Genomic DNA, 17,745 nt, shown 5'->3' on the forward strand with positions numbered 1-17,745 from the left:
ACATAATGTTTGACACTGGGATCATGATACCTATCCTCACCACTATCATTGGCACAGCTGTCAGATACAAACGAGTATACGATATGAGTTACACCAATGTACATTCACATAGATTTGTTTTTTCATCACACGACAACCATCTTTCGCTGAAAACCAGAAAGAAACGTCAGATAAAATGGCCATTTTGGAAAGCCCATGCTGCATTTGTTTCGACTAATGTCATAATGAGCCATAATGAGAAAAGGAAATCAATATGTATGCCTTCGTGCAATGTAATCTGACAAACACTCACATTTTGATACATTCATTTAGGAGAATTCCTGGTGTCATCACTGATTTTCAGCGGTCCTTCCCTATTAATGTTCGCTCAAAATGTAATCTGTTGAGGCGGATAAACAAGGAGTGTATTCACGTGTGATAGTTTCATGGAGGGAAACTGCATTCCGTTTTCAGCATTAATGCTGCAGCTGAGCAAGCATGGACAATCTTGTTAACGTTGCATCCAAGACGTAAATTCTTCTTAATCTTTGATATACTGATAATGTCACATCGTACTTGTAAACTTTGCTTATCGCTCTCACAGCACGGAGCGTGTGACATTACCACGCAGTACCCTAACCGTTCGCGCATTGTCAAGGGAACAAAAACACAACATCTCCAACGCTCTCTTTTGTCATATTTAGACAAGATAATCGAAAATGTCAAGTCAGCTATTTTCACATATTAATACACATACTTTCTACTACTATCACCAAAGTGTCACGCCTGTCAGCTGCATAAGGTCGTATTTGTACCGAAACCTGTATTTGTAGCATCCTAGTAAAAGTATGTGACGTTCACAGACTGGTTCGTCGCCATCGCAACCAGAGACTGTGTAGGCCTGGTAACATTAAGCAATGTGAAGGACATGCAAAGGTCACCAACAATTGAGTCATGAAGTCGTATGTTACGACAATAACAGGTTCATGCTAAGTCAAGTGAAAGAGAGAACAGGAACATTTAAATAACGGATTTACAAATACAATGAGATGCAGTCTTTGGAATAATGGTGGATGTAAGTAAATAATCGTTTTGCCCAATATAATCTGTTTCGGTGGATATTTGATGCCGGATATTCACTGATTTCGCGAGTGATTTGTTTCCTTAAGGCGGTATTTGCTGAAACGTGCAGTCTTTTGAAAAGAAGAAACACATTCATTGCTTAGAAATAGACATAAAGTGTTTTGACATGATGGAACTACAGTGAAACATGGGTGTGTATGGTATCGTGACCTTTAGACGCAGATGGTGTATACAGTGCACCAACATTTATAATGAAAACGAGTCTCGTGGCACTCAGGTGTAGAGGTAGTAGCAGTTTTCTCAAGAACCGAAGATTTCAGTAGTCAAATGTCACTTTCAACATTAACTGTATGTTACCATATTATCTCAATAACGAGTATGAAACGAAATTCTTACATGCTAAAAATACACACCAGAAAGCTATGAAACTGCAACTGTGCAGTTGTTTTGAAGGATTAATCACAAGCGACAGGTTCACTTATGAAAATATTGTGGATGGTAATTAACTCCTATATTCCAGTCTCTGGTTCACACTTAGAAATTCTATGAAAACACCAGGAGACGACATTACACAATTAACATAGAAGCCTTGGCGCCTGACATAACAAAGAACTTGCACATTTTCCTCATAAAATTGGCACGTCTTCAGAAGATGGTAACAGGCCATAATTTGAAATTGGCTATGAGTTGCGCGTGATTTGAATGAGGCTCCTGCCATTTGCCTTCTGTAATATCAAATTACTCTCATCAGCTATCGTGTTTCTTCCTGTTCCATGCGGTCAGTACAGACACATAGGCATAACGCAGACGAGTTCTCAACTACCGTTATGAATCGCTTCTGGATAAAATAGAATGCCCTGCGTAAGTTAATATGAGCCTTCCAGTTGGACTGGTAATTTTGCTTTGCTATTCAGCGTGCAAGGTTAATTGCTAAAAGTGGTTTATTTAGATTTGATCCTCGCCAATCTAGAATCGTCCAATTGGACAGTACTAGTTTCAGATCATAGTATGCAGTTTAAAACCATAAGGGATTGATTTAGTTGTTTGTGGTTTATAAGAATGTATGTGTGTTTTATGCAGACGGCTTTCAGATCAGAGTACATCTTGGACTCTGAAGTGTCGACCGCCTCCGTGGTGTAGTGGTTAGAGCGTCCGCCCGGAGAGCGGAAGGTCGCGGGTTCGATCCCCGACCGCGTCATACCAAAAGACGTTAAAATATGGTACTTGTTGGTCCCTGCCTGGCGTTCGGCATTAATAGGTACAACAAGAACTGGTCAGCTCGGAGTATAATGTGTCTGAGTGGGATATTCATGCTTCACTGCGGCATGGTATCTCAGTGGGCTAGCACTATAAAACCAGCTTCAATCTGGGCTAGTACAGGCAGCCGCACATACACATACACACGCATGCACGTCGTCATATGAGCGAAATATTCTCAAGCACGACGTTAAACCCAATTTCACCTCACCTCTGAAGTGTCATTCAGGACGAGATTCTTTCAGTCAAGGTTTTATAACTACTCGACAGCAAACGAGTAGTTTAACTTATCTGCTCCAAAACATCCTTATCCAGGGTGTGGTTAAGAGGCTAGACGTTCGGACCCAAACTAGACGTTAATCCGATACTTTTTCATACCCACGATTTCACAGGGATAGTTCGACATAGCGGAGCTTCATTGTACATAGGGATTGACCATGTATTGTCTGCACTCTCCATGAATCTCCATTCAATAGATCTTGACCACAAGCTGGTGAGACTGATAAATGCTGGCAACAGGTGATGGCGAAAGGATGAACATGCCCATCGCTGAGAGCTCTCAGATGTGTGCGTGCGTAAGTGAATACATTTTGACTCCGCTTTTATCCACATTCTACAGATATCGCGACATGGAGACACAATCTATGGGCTTCTCGATCATTAGCAAATGAACCGTTTTTTCAGCGGGACGGGTCAACGTTATGACCACCAGTCTAACTACTATACCTCCTTCGGGTTACCACGAGGCTCAGATACAGTAAAGTGACACCTTTAAAACATACATGTAGTAGTTATCGGAAACTGACAAGACTTGTGTTTCAGTTATAGAAGCATCGTTGGCTCTGTCCTACTGTGGATTACCTCATGATAACACGAACGGACGGCTACGGATGGCTGGAGGCCTACCCGTGACAATACTGTCCAACCCACAGTCAGAAAACTTATATACCTCGACTATAACTGTTACTTTTGTGACCTAAATGTCATCATTGTGATTGCGTGAAATCTGGATGATTTAATTTGACTGGTTCCTTTCGGACTGACGTGCTTTGTTGTGGAGACATTAGTCAGTGTGATGAGGTAGAGCCATAGAGATGAGTATCTGAATAACCCAGAATGAACTGAACCAGACCACAGGACTAGTGTCAGTAAATAGTTTAAACGCACTACCCACTCTCTGTTTCTTCTTGGGTAAGATGTAAGTAGATGAGATGTACTTTCACATGTGTGTGAGGCCACAATGCAAGAATGCCTGGACGAAGTCATTTGCATATATCAACATTAAATGTCACCTCCTTTTTCAAAGTTTCGGACTAGCATCGTGATCGGCCGGGTGCAGGTTACTGATGACTGGACAGTGGTAGGTTGACAGGAAATATGGTAGGCTGATGACTGGCCAGTGGTAGGTTGACAGGAAATATGGTAGGCTGATGACTGGCCAGTGGTAGGTTGACAGGAAATATGGTAGGCTGATGACTGGACAGTGGTAGGTTGACAGGAAATATGGTAGGCTGATGACTGGCCAGTGGTAGGTTGACAGGAGACATGGTAGGCTGATGGCTGGCCAGTGGTAGGTTGACAGGAAATATGGTAGGCTGATGACTGGCCAGTGGTAGGTTGACAGGAAATATGGTAGGCTGATGACTGGACAGTGGTAGGTTGACAAGAAATATGGTAGACTGATGGCTTGCCAGTGGTAGGTGGACAGGAGACATGGTAGGCTGATGACTGGCCAGTGGTAGGTTGACAGGAGACATGGTAGACAGATGGCTGGACAGTGGTAGGTTGACAGGAGACATGGTAGGCTGATGGCTGGCCAGGGTAGGTTGATAGGAGACATGGTAGGCTGATGGCTGGTCAGTGGTAGGTGGACAGGAGCCATGTTTGTCTGATGGCTGGCTAGTGGTAGGTTGACAGGAGACATGGTAGGCTGATGACTGGCTAGTGGTAGGTTGATAGGTAGTATGATGACTGGCCAGTGGTGGGTTGACAGGAGACATGGTAGACCGATGGCTGGACAGTGGTAGGTTGACAGGAGACATGGTAGAGACTGGCCAATCATGGCTGGCCAGTGGTAGGTAGTTGACAGGAGACATGGTAGACTGATGGCTGGCCAGTGGTAGGTTGACAGGAGACATGGTAGAGGAGGCCAGTGGTAGGTAGACAGATGGCTAGGCTGATGGCTGGTAGGTTGACAGGAGACATGGTAGACTGATGGCTGGCCAGTGGTAGGTTGACAGGAGACAGGGTACACTGATGGCTGGCCAGTGGTAGGTTGACAGGAGACATGGTAGGCTGATGGCTGGCCAGTGGTAGGTTGACAGGAGACATGGTAGGCTGATGGCTGGCCAGTGGTAGGTTGACAGGAGACATGGTAGGCTGATGGCTGGCCAGTGGTAGGTTGACAGGAGACAGTGGTAGGTTAGACATGATGGATGGCTGGCCAGTGGTAGGTTGACAGGAGACATGGTAGGCTGATGGCTGGCCAGTGGTAGGTTGACAGGAGACAGGGACAGGGTACACTGATGGCTGGCCAGTGGTAGGTTGACAGGAGACATGGTAGGCTGATGGCTGGCCAGTGGTAGGTTGACAGGAGACATGGTAGGCTGATGGCTGGCCAGTGGTAGGTTGACAGGAGACATGGTAGACTGATGGCTGGCCAGTGGTAGGTTGACAGGAGACATGGTAGGCTGATGGCTGGCCAGTGGTAGGTTGACAGGAGACTGGGTAGACTGATGGCTTGCCAGTGGTAGGTTGACAGGAGACATGGTAGGCTGATGGCTGGCCAGTGGTAGGTTCACAGGAAACGTGGGAGACTAATCACTGGCCACTGGTAGGTTGACAGGTAGTCTGATGGCTGGCCAGTTCTATGTTGCAATTGACGGCAGATATGGTAGACACGGTAGACGGATGACTTGCTAGTGGTAGGTTGAAAGAATACAGGGTTGATGACCATTCATCAGTTTCTGGGTTCGTCGACTGCAAAATATTGTCCAACTTTCGTAATGAAAATAATAATCGTCTGTGCCCTTCACATGCATTAGATCATTTCTATGGCATCACAAACATGTTTCCCCTTTCTCCTGTCACACGCATGTACATACAAACGACACCTACGTAATGGGGAGTTACGTACAATGCTTCTGACAACGGAATATGGTTCGATGCACGTTTTGTATTCCATGGAATGTTAATTGGCAATTTGCTTATTGTTATATAGAGTAGTATTGCATGCCCGAGGCAAAGCCCGTATTTTTACATCAAGTGGCATTCAGATCTCGTCTTTCATACAGCGAGCGAGCGCTTTTATAAACAGAACCTAGCAGTTTTATTGGGATCTTTTACAACGTTCCATTTAGCTCTGGGAATCATTGATTAATGTGAACGATTAAAATAAAACATGGGAATAACGCTGTGTTACTGATCGTTGGCAAAGATTAAAGAATATACTTCGCTGTAAGGCGGTTTATTACTTTATCGTTTAGGTGCTGCAATAAACTCGTTATTGGTTAAAAAGTGGTACCCATAAACATCCCTGTTGTCTAATACACCGTCCAAAAACTGCAAATAAAATTTGCCATGCTTGCAAACTGTTATAATTTCCTTCGCTAATGCCATCGTGTTTGTCATTAAACACCAATAAATTCAATCAGAAACGATAAATGTTTCTTTTACCAAGTTCTGTTTGGAATTACCCATACCATAGTAATGAATGGATATTTTATACAGATGATATTGACATCCACCGTTACTAAAACCATTAGCCTTCCGAGATCTCATTGCGATTTTCGTGCGAGGATAAAATTAATGTTTGTCGCACTTAATTCTCTTAGAGATTTTGTTGGCCTTGGGGGACTAACCTTGGGAAAGGCAAGCGCGGAATGATAGACACTCGTTGAGTGAAACGCCGGATCTAGATCGTCCGCTGTGTCCCTCCGCTTGCGCTGTTGTCGCTTTAATATTTGCGTAGTTTTTAATGCCTGAATGGTGCATTTCTCAAGTGCACTCAAGGCCGTCATCAATACTATCAATGTAAAATATCTCATTTGTTCGAATTCGCAAGGCGTTTTAAGAGTTCATTTTTAAAGGGTAGCTTTTCATGTTTTTTCATCGTATTTAATTCAAAACCCTTCCTCTAAATTCTGCACAAGAGTGGTAGCGCGAACTGTGAAGCAAATGAAACGCCTAAAGCACCCTCTAGGCGAGAATAAAAAGAAGTTTTCTGAATTATCTTCCCCCTCAAATTTCGAAAGAATTATCAACGGAGGAAGCGTCAGTGCCGGCCTCTCTTTCAAGTCTGTGAATACTTTTGAAGATGTTTAATGGCCTATGAGAGAATGAAAACTTTGGCGGAGACTTGAACGGAGATTAACATTTTCCTCCAATCAAATCTTTTTCAACGTGAATACTGGCCCGTTGCAAAAGACTTTCTTTTCGTTCAACTGGTAAAATGCTCTTTTGCATCTCCTGGAGAAATATAATTAAGGTGTAATGTATGTTTCTGTTCATATTGATACCAAAACGCCAGAAAACAAAGCCTAAATCCTCAGCCAAAACAAAATCCACAGGAAATAGTGTTGAGAAGTATATGAATAGTTACAACACCTCGTCTCCGCCAGTACAATATTCTATCGTCGCTACAACACAGTAGTGACTGATACTATCGACATGAGCAAATGCTACAGGAGGACAATATGTCAGTAATATGTCACAATCATCATAAATAAACAATGAAACGACGATGATACTATACGTTTAGGTGTCTATATAGTCTTGGAAGAGGTAAAACACCGAGAGAGCATCTTTGTATGGCTTAATAGTGATTAATGTCTGCCTTGTCTTACACAGCCTGGGTTATTTACAGACACACATCAAATAACTGAACAACAAACAAACCAGACATCCTTCAAGAAGCAATACCCACCCGATGATCAACCACACACGTCATCCAAGTGACGTGCATTGTGAGAATTACGATAACATAACTTAGTTATACAATAAAAGGTGTCTTTTAAACATTGATCGGACACATGCATCTTTGTACACCCCTTTGAAATTCCTATACATTCTTTATGTTGTGTTTGTATATTAATCTTTAGAATCTGTTACTTTTGGATTATACATTAATCAATTAGGAAAACATTAAGAATTGGGAATAGGAATAGTGTTTTGTGTTATAATATGAATTGTAACACGCATCTTTTTTTTAAATTTTCAAAGCGAAATCCACTTCTCGATACAATGTGTGATATATAGTCTGTCCTGCAAATGAATAATATCAGTTTCTCTCCCAGGTAACGCTTAGGATTGTCATTAGTCACTGCAGGGTAAGCTAAGGCTGATTTGAAAAAGCGTGCACATTAAACTACAATTGCAATAACGCCATCGTATTTGATGTTAAGGCGTTTCAATGAACCTTTCGATAAGGACATCGAAAATGCATTTGTAAGTGCATTTGGCCCCTCTAAGGCAAACGTATAATTAATTCGACGCTAGGCTTTCACGCAGGCAAGCAATTCGACCACGAGTCGTGAAGTGTCTCATTTTAGGGAAGCACACAAAATGGCCTCTATACAAAATTACCACGGCTTGAAGAAAGCTAATAAAAGGGCATTCACTTCATTTTAACAATGTCCGTGGCCAAAGATGATAATAGTTTCCGGGTCATCTTTCAAGCAATTGGTACCATCTCTGACGATAGGCTCCAACTAAATGCCACGGCACGAATTCGATTCCCGTGTTACAAATATCCCCGCCCGCTTCCGTCTACTTTCTTTATTTGCCAGCGACGTCTTCCTTTCATCCTTTGTGCTCGGCAGATATTTAGAACGCTTCATAAAGAAATTTATCTTTAATCTTCGAATTTTAACTCAGTAACCAAGTTAAAACAGCCACCAAGATGGCTGTTAGTTACTCTCACCGACAGTCCGGCACCGTTGGAGGATAAACCTTCCTGTTTATCAGACTGGAGGGAAAGATGACTGGAGCGAGCTTAAGGGTAGCCAAATAGATAAGTACTGCATAAACCGTACTTAAGAGCAATTAGTTTTTCTTATAACCACAAGCATACACGTAACACAAAAACTATATCCAAATGAAGCCAATTTCATACATTTCACCATTTACTCGTTAGTCGTTTCTCTTTTTGTTGGTGATTCTGTCATGTCTGTTTAATGCACTAGTGAAATGCATTTGAACATATTCATTGCCCACTCTATTTTACAGAATACACAGTCATTTTGATAAAAAAAACCCGGATAGATAACAGTCAACTGAAAATATGACACAAACTGTTCCCTCCGAAAAGGGATAATAATAATATTATGATGCGTCAGTGTTATTATACCTTGCACAACAGTGTTGCAGCTGCTAGACACTGTCCCAGTGGATTCAGTAAGGGAGAATGGGTGACTGTTCTATAATCAGACTTGTGTTACATTTAGGCAGTATTTGAGGCTTCCACTGTGTTCTAACCCAGGGCCGCCTCCGTGGTGTAGTGGTTACAGCGTCCTCCCGGAGAGCGGAAGGTCGCGGGTTCGATCCCCGACCGCGTCATACCAAAAGACGTTAAAATATGGTACTTGTTGGTCGCTGCCTGGCGCTCTGCATTAATGGGTACAACAAGGACTGGTCGGCTCGGAGTCAGTATAATGTGTCTGAGTGGGCTATTCATGCTCCACTGCGGCATGGTATCTCAGTGAGCTAGCGCTATAAAACCAGCTTCAGTCTGGGCTAGTACAGGCAGCCGCACATACACATACACACGCATGCACGTCGTCATATGAGCGAAATATTCTCAAGCACGACGTTAAACCCAATTTCACCTCACCTCACCTCACCTCTAACCCAGATAGTGGCGGTGGGGCAGCCTAGCGGTTAAAGCGTTCGCTCGTCACGCAGAAGACCTGGGTTCGATTCCCCATATGGGAACAATGTGCGAAGCCCATTTCTGGTGCCCCCCGCCGTGATATTGCTGGAATATTGCTAAAAGCAGCCTAAAACCCAGCTCACTCACTCACTCTAACCCAGAGATTTTCAGGTAAAATGAGGAACTAGATATTGCATATCATCTCACATTTCATCTCAAGCCACAAAAAGTCCAGCGTTTGGTGTGATCAGTCTATATCCCGAGACGCTTTGTCTTACCTTTGCTTCCAGGTTGGATTACTGTTACTGACAAGTGAATCTTACCATTATTTTCCTTATTGCAAATATCCCTGCTTTTGTACTACCACTCTAATTGTTTTGCAAAAGTGATACCTTTGTTTTGATTTGTGAACATAACTAATTTTAGAATTCAATTCTGATTCCAAATATTTCTGTGTTGTTTGCTGTTTCCACACCTAGTTTTATTTACGGACTGATTCCTGGTTAACCATTAAGTTTCAACTTGGGAATCAACACCTCATCTCCGCCAGTACAATATTCTGTCTGGGCTGTCTGAAGAAGGGTCAAGGGCCCTGAGCTGATGATGACCCTTACCAGCCTGACTGTGCCAGGATCACCCAAACCCTCTCTGCTGCATTTTCATCTTAATCTGTAAGACATAATAATCGGGCCTTCGTCGTACCTTAACTTTGATCGTAAACGGTGCGTCCAAGTCACGCTTTGTGGGGCGGGGTCTACATTATTTGCATCTGTTATAGATCAGAGTAGGTAATGCCATCGTGCCTTTCCCATGTCGTTCGTGACACTTGCAATTAAGCAGTAACTAACGTCATTGGATATTTAAGGACTGACTTTATATTTGTTTCAGTTCATTGAGGTGTGAATAAAAACAAAACAAAGTCCAAATTGCATAAATAGTAATAGCCCTTGGCCTCGAAGAGTGGTTTGAAGGATCCTGAATATGCATGACTTATGTTGAAAGATTGGTTGGATGGTTGTTGTTTAACGCCCCGCTCAACAATATTCCAGCTGTATGGCCGCTGTCTGTAAATAATCGAGTCTGAACCAGACAATCCAGTGATCAACAGTATGAGCATCGATCTACGCAATTAGGATACGATGACACGTGTCGCTTCTTACGACAAGTAGAGTTTGCTGAAGACCGACTCTAACCCGAATCTTCACGGATAATGTTAAAAGGACTCGTCTATGATGATACAAGGGAGCTTAACGGGAATTCCGTCGACTGTAAATGGGACAGTCTGTAATTGATAAAGCAGTCCACATTAGTGGGCGAGGCTGAAGTTTAACTTTCTTTCAAACTGGATGCAATAGCACTTGACCAGTGGAGCTAATCAGTTTAAAGGAATGAACACAACCGGAACCTCATTACCGATCTGTGTAATACTTTCTGTGGCGTTACACAACATGAGACCACGACGATGTTGTGTCACTGTATGTATCTTGCAGCAACTTCTGAGCCAGTCCTTCACTGAAAGTACAGGTCTCTGTGCAAAACTCTCCTTTTGATTAATCAGACTTTCGCTCCGTTTATGAGGACGACTATTAATGGAAAAATGTACGTGTATAGAAAGTGTCAGTCCAGGCATCTGTGTTTCTTGATGCTGTCGAGAAACATGTGTCACATGATTCATTTCCAATAAGAAGAGAAATTTCTTTTTCAAATAATGAAATATGACCTAAGGCTGTGAATTCTAATTTCCAATCTACTACCTCCATTTATATGGTTCATTTCGACGAATGATATCTGAGCACGTCTGAAGTAGGTGTCTTGTGTTATGTGTTGGGAAATTTCTTAAGCTCGAGGGTCTGATTAATCTTCCACTGTGGCTTGAGATACTCTATGAGGATACTGGTTCACTTACACCATCCAGTGATGACCCTGCCTACATCATTACATTTCTTAATTACTATCAAGTCAACATAGACGTTTTGAAAAGGTTTCAGAAGACAACGGCACATATCGCCTCATATTTCTCGGGGGGAAGATGCTTGATTACCTCAATTCATCATGGTGGTCTTCATGTTCGTCAAATGATACGTGATAAGGGTTATATGGCGTTCAGTGAAATCCGTTATCAATTTAGCACCAACGACAAGTTTATGCAGGTTTGTAACCAATGGTTCGAATACCAAATGAACCCTGATTATGGGTTTTGGTCTGTCAGTTCGTGGGTTGCTGCGAGGCGTTAAACATAAAAGACCTGATTCAAGTCGTGATGTAACTGAAACAAGTTGAAATAGGCGCCAAACCGAAATCACCCAGACGGGTCTGGAGATGGTATCAGTGTTGAGAATTGAACCCTGAGCATCCAGCACGCTGCTGATCATAGAGTTGGTCTACCAGTCAAAGGTAGCACACTCAGTGGGATCTTATCCTTTGAGACGTCGCTAGTTGATCACATCTGGTTGTTGGTTAACATTCCGGTCATAAAATGGTGATCTGTAAATAATCTACATGTATTCTAGACCAGACAAACCAATGATTTACATAGAAAGCATCGACCTACACAATAAGGATAACATGCATCCAGCTGATGAGAGAGGTTGACCACGCGTTCCCATTAGTCTTCTGGTACGACAAGCATGGGTTGCTGGAGGTTAGTTCTAACATCCTCTAATATCAGAGAGAGCTATACCGGTCATACTGGTTGGCGTACACACAGTATTGTTTTCACTGACATGTGGTCAAACACGATCTGTCCAGGAGGCCTTTCAAATAAGGGAGGTGAAAATGGGTTTAACTTCGCGTTACTGATTACTGCACTTATGTATGTATACGATGGTGTACGTGCGTGCGTGCGTGCGTGCGTGCGTGCGTGTGTGCGTGCGTGCGTATAGGTGTCTGTCTCTTTGTATCCATCTGCCTTTCTATATTTCAGTTTGTAGAGAACCAGACTTATGTCCACCGACACATCATGCCGCAATTAACATGGTTACCCTCTACGACACTGTATACCGACTCCGAAATGACGATTCCGTGTTTTACCCTTTAATGTCGAGTGCAGTTTAACCGAAAGTATCATTTTGTAACGTCTTCTGATGTGAGCTGTCTACTTGTGTCGAACCGAATGGTTCCAGGCAGACGCTCATCCACTGATCACGGAACCCCGTGAATCTGGAATCAACTGAGAACATTATACATGATCATCTCCTATTCCCATTTTCCTTCACTGTCCGCTCTATTGGCATCGCGGGCAAATTGGAATTAAACGTTGCCGTCGTGCACGCAGATGAGATGCCTGAAGTCGACTTGGTCTGTCAGGAAACTCCAACACAAGCCGACTGGAGATGTGGTTTGCGATTTGGCAAGCTGCTTGTTCAAGATTCTGTAATTTTGTTAATATATAAATTCTCAGAATTTATAGTTACTCATAATCATAGGAGTAGTGAATATTGAGAAGTCTGTTAGAAATACTGTAAATAAAAAAATCCAAACTTTTATAGCCTCGTCATAAAGATCCTTTAGACTGAAGAGCTCTCTTAGATGAGCAAATGCTATGAGTACTCACAGATGAAGAATGAACAATTTGGCAACTGTTGTCCCGACCATCTACAATAATAATAATCATGAATGTATCTCAGCATGTTCCATTTGGTGGATCGAAAGGGAATATGTTTTATGCCCGATCTGGTAAACAAGTCAATGCGACCACCCAATGAAGAAAGTTTGGCTGTGGCATCTGAGCTGAAAATTGCTATTTACCTTGCGCTCTTCAGCAAAGGGCAAATGCTATTGAAGACGTGAGACACAGTGAAAGATCATCAGTGTCATCATTGACACGTTAAAAGCTTTAACACCTCCACCTCCGCGTACTGTGACACAATTTATATAGTTCCCACTTCATCACTTTGACTTCATAGACTTTGACAAAACGCGTATCAATACAATATTGTATTGTTAACAGGTTGGTACCACATTGTGACTGCTTGGTATGTATCATAAAAAATATTTTTGAAAATATATGACCTCGCGTCTTTCTTTAAACACTAAACCTTATTTACATGTATTTAGAAATATAACCTTAAACTGACAACACAATCAGATAATGCAAGCAGCAATGCAATCCTGTATCTCTGGCTTTACGTTATTGATATAGGCAACTGTGTCAATATTCTGGATACCCGTTTTTGTGTAAGGTATTTCTGAAACAACGACACTCACTGGCATAATCGTCCCTTGCGAAATTGTACAGGCAAAAAGCGTACGGTTCGTTAATCAAGAAGTTACATAACACCTTCGTCACCTCATCACGCTATAATACGGTGACGCATCACGGATGTACGGGATGCAGTGTGAGGTGATGAGGTGAAATGTCGAACTTAGGAATATTTAGCTCATATGACGACGTGGGCTGCATGAACTAGCCCAGACTTAAGCTGGTGTATGCTGCTAGCTCACTGAGATACCATGCCACAGTTTAGCATGAATACCCCACTAAGACACATTATACTGACTCCGAGCCGACCAGTCCTTGCTGTACCCAATAATGCCTAGCGCCACAAAGAGACCAACAATAACAATAAATTAATGTCTTTTGGTATCACGTTGCCGGGGATCGAACCCGCGAAATATGGAGGAGATGGAGAACCGAGAAAGGATGCTGTTTTGTATCGCTCACCGTTGTGTTATGACTGTGGATCTTCGCAAACACAGCATTAATAACTTGATCGGTGCCGGCAGGTTTTGTATCTAACAGTGTTTAAGATAATTGGTTCATTCTATTGAATTCCGAGCAACTGCCATCTCACTGATCCACACTCGACACTGGTAGACAGATAGTCGATTTCGCTTTTTTATAATCAATTTCACGTTACTTGTTCTATTGTCTGAAGCCAGGATTAGCCGTCGCTCCCAATAGTTTGTTTTAATAGTGCAGTTGTCAGATATGACAGGTTGTTTGAAATCCCGCAATAACCCCACTTTACTGATGTCTATCTACCATTAAACCAATCTGGTAATGAAAGCAGCATGAAATGCACACGACTTCATGTCACTCTTAATGTACATTCAGTCATAAACTTGTCCATGAAATGGTCGAATTCAATTATTGTGAGCACGTACTAAAAGATGACTGTGATAATATCAATGCACTAATTTGTCACCATCAAAGGCCTGACGTCTCAATAAACATGTTTTAGTCGAAAGCACACTAAAGGATACTATTTCACCACGAACTAGCTCTTAGCGGGTATGCTGATTAAATGTCGGTCTATTCTCGATGTGATTTGCTTAACGTTGTCAACTCATTGTTTCAAATATAGAAAGTAGTTGCTATTTAAACGTGCAAGCTTACGTTAATGAAACCAGCCAGCACAATTGTAGTTAGGCTTTGTTGACACTGAAGGATAAATGATGCAATATGGCAAACATGACGGTATTTCCGTTTGTCAGATAAATACAAGACATGGCTACACTGGTTAAGTAACACTGAAATCGTGTTAGGCAAATCTGAATCCTATGTGTCTGGGGCGCTGACCCCGCCCACACTGAACACTTGTCTTATCTCATGTCTCTGTAGGCAAGTAAGGTGGCATTGTGACATGGTATAGTGTTGCCTTTCGATTTCCAAGTTGAAGCAAGAAATTCAACAAAACTGCACCTGACGGAATTCAGTGTAAAACCAACAAGGAAACAGCCAAAAACCATGACTGTATCTCACAAGAGACTAATCAACACAAAATAATGCTGGAAATTACAATGGTACTACACAAATAAAGTAACACTCCGTTGGCACTCAATGGCACAACAAATACAAACATTGAAATACAGTATTAAATTACACATTCTATAACTAACGTATATCATCAATCACTTGTGGTAATAATCTTACCAATACCTAACTGTTGATACCCTGTATATTTCTTGTGTAAAATGTTCCCATATTCTATGAATGTATGTATGTATGTATGTTTGTATGTATGTATGTATGTATGTATGTATGTATGTATGTATGTATGTATGTATGTATGTATGTATGTATGTATGTATGTATGTATGTATGTATGTATGTATGTATGTATGTATGTATGTATGTATGTATGTATGTGTGTGTGTATGTATGTGTGTATATATGTATGTAATATGTGTGTGTATGTCTGTTGAGTAGTCATGGTAAATACATAACCATGAGGATCTTCGGACCTATCTGGAGGACATTCATTCATTCATTCAGTCAGTCAGTCATTCAGTCATTCAGTCATTCATTCATTCATTCCTAGCTGTAACAATGGTGAAGCCTCCTACACACTAGTCTGGATATCCAAAATGCAAATAGCAATCCTCACAGACTGTTGTTCTTGATGTAATGTGAGTTGTGAGAGGCACGGTATATTTATACAAACAGAAATAAATCTCTTCTGTAACATTCCGTAACGCGCAGGGAGAGACGATGCTGAAAAGGTCCTTTCTATTCTGGAAGCTTCCAGTTTATTCTTAACTCCTAAGTCTGAATATACAAACTGCCACCCCACTTCCCCCCTAATGAAGGGTAATACTAACGACGAAATACATAATATACAACAACGGGACATATACTATAGTGACGTATGAAAGTAACATGGTATTGTGATATACCATAGTGTTGTGACAATGTGACATTTTAATGCAATTGGGTATAGTGACATCTTACAGGGAAAAGTTGCAGTGACATGTTAACGTGACATGGTATAGTGAGTGACATTATATAGTGACACTGTAACGTGCAATAGTGGATGGATTATGATTCTTCCAGGGCCTCACAGGCAACGTATCTATTTTCCATCATCTGAGAGCCCACTGATCCACCGACGACGGTATCACCGGTGTAGGGCTTGGAGCATGCAATGGTTTGTGAATCTAGAGCTGGTTTTCAATACCATTGAAACAGATCAGCCAGTGTGGCCTCCGATATACGTTTGTGGTTATCCTATAAACAAGGATAGGATACTGCTGACATACCTACGTGAACAGAATACGTCGTAACGGAGCTACACAAACAGGAATGTAATTTGAATTAATGCTCGCAATGACTTGCCTCTGCCTCAGAATAAGGTTTTCTAGTATTGTAACTTTAATGTAAGAGATGATAGCGTATCATCTTCAGTATGCAGCTTTCATTGTTTGTCATGGTTTTGCCATCATTATTTACAAGCCACCATGAAGAGCTGAAATAGTGTTGACCATATGATACCAACACATGCGACTAAAGATTTCCATAACAAACAACAATGAAATGTTCATTGTACGATCCCACTATATCATAACAATCTGCTTTTGAAATAAAATGCGTCCTCGGATCCTGCCTTACATGTCTCGTTTGTCACAAATACATACACAGGCACGTCAACGGACGATGTGGCAGATGTCGTACATGTACAATGCTTCAGTCATGATGTTGCTCACAGTTGCGTCAAATTTGGATCAACGTTTCTAAGGTCCACTATGATATAGCCTTTGAAAGCTTTGCAGGGCCTTTGGTCGATGTATCCCTGATAAAATACATCGCCGACTGACACTGTGTGAAATCTTCGTCGAAAGGACATGCTTGATTTTACCTCAAAGGTTCGTACAAAATACCATTCATTCCCTCGCTCAGTTGTGCCTTGTTTGCGTCTCCAGAACCTAGTCGCAGCGTTCAGCTGAGCGTTACTGCTGACTCAACTCACACCATCACACACCGACTTGTCTAATGGTATTATATTTTACACAGGGAAACAATGATTACAGCAGTAAACACGCGATTACGCTTGGGAAATATATTAACGTATGTTACCAATCAATAAACTCTAATATGCATTGCAGGCCTGATCCAGCTGTGTCCTCGATGTGTTGTTCCTTCTACAGATCCCCACGGAAACTCCACTGTATTGATTCAAGCTCAGGCAATTTCACACATTTGAAATAAGCAAAATAATGTCTACTTTCCGATGTTTAAATGTACTGGATTTGATTACACTCACATTATATTTTCATTCACTGAATTTACTGAGTAACAGCAAGGAAAAGGTTGTGTCATCTTGACTTGCCTGGCGCCTCGGCGTAACTGAACCAGCGGGTCGTTATTACTGGAAAAGACCAATGTCAGCAGTTTACGTGAGCAAAATAACTTGAAATATCAAGAAGCAGATTTCAGTCCAAGATCAGGACCTTGCTGAGTATAATTTTCCATTGATGTTTGTTATTACCGGGCCCTGTAACAGAACAGCGCTCCACGTGCAGGGAATGGAATGTAAACATGCACAATATCGCCATTCGCCTGGTTTATGGTATCACGGAAGACACACGTCTGATTTATAGTTTGCATATTACATGTAAAGGGGACATAACTGCTGCGGGGAAGATCTAACGTTTGCTATCAATCATTGGTTTATAATTAAGATCCCGCGCGGATAGTGTAAATGTTGGTCTTAATTTCCTTGTTGTAATAGCTAGGCCACAAGAGAAGCAGCTTCATCCATATTGACATTTTCGACAGGGAAATGAGGCAACACCTTTTCTAGATGCAAACTTGTCCATATTTCTGAGGTACAAGTAAA

General features: G+C 41.8%; 1 long non-coding RNA gene across 1 annotated transcript in view; it reads left to right on the forward strand.

Moving 5' to 3' along the window:
- Nucleotides 1-926: 926 nt before the first annotated feature.
- Nucleotides 927-17,745, forward strand: part of LOC124265229 — a 30,193-nt gene continuing 13,374 nt past the window's right edge. The window contains exons 1-2 of the long non-coding RNA XR_006895388.1: nucleotides 927-1,054; nucleotides 3,142-3,250. This is a non-coding gene — a long non-coding RNA (uncharacterized LOC124265229). The remainder of the gene's footprint in view (nucleotides 1,055-3,141; nucleotides 3,251-17,745) is intronic.

Source organism: Haliotis rubra, unplaced genomic scaffold (genome assembly GCF_003918875.1).
Source record: "Haliotis rubra isolate DU_JTF1 unplaced genomic scaffold, ASM391887v1 Scf121, whole genome shotgun sequence".
Classification (NCBI taxonomy): domain Eukaryota; kingdom Metazoa; phylum Mollusca; class Gastropoda; order Lepetellida; family Haliotidae; genus Haliotis; species Haliotis rubra.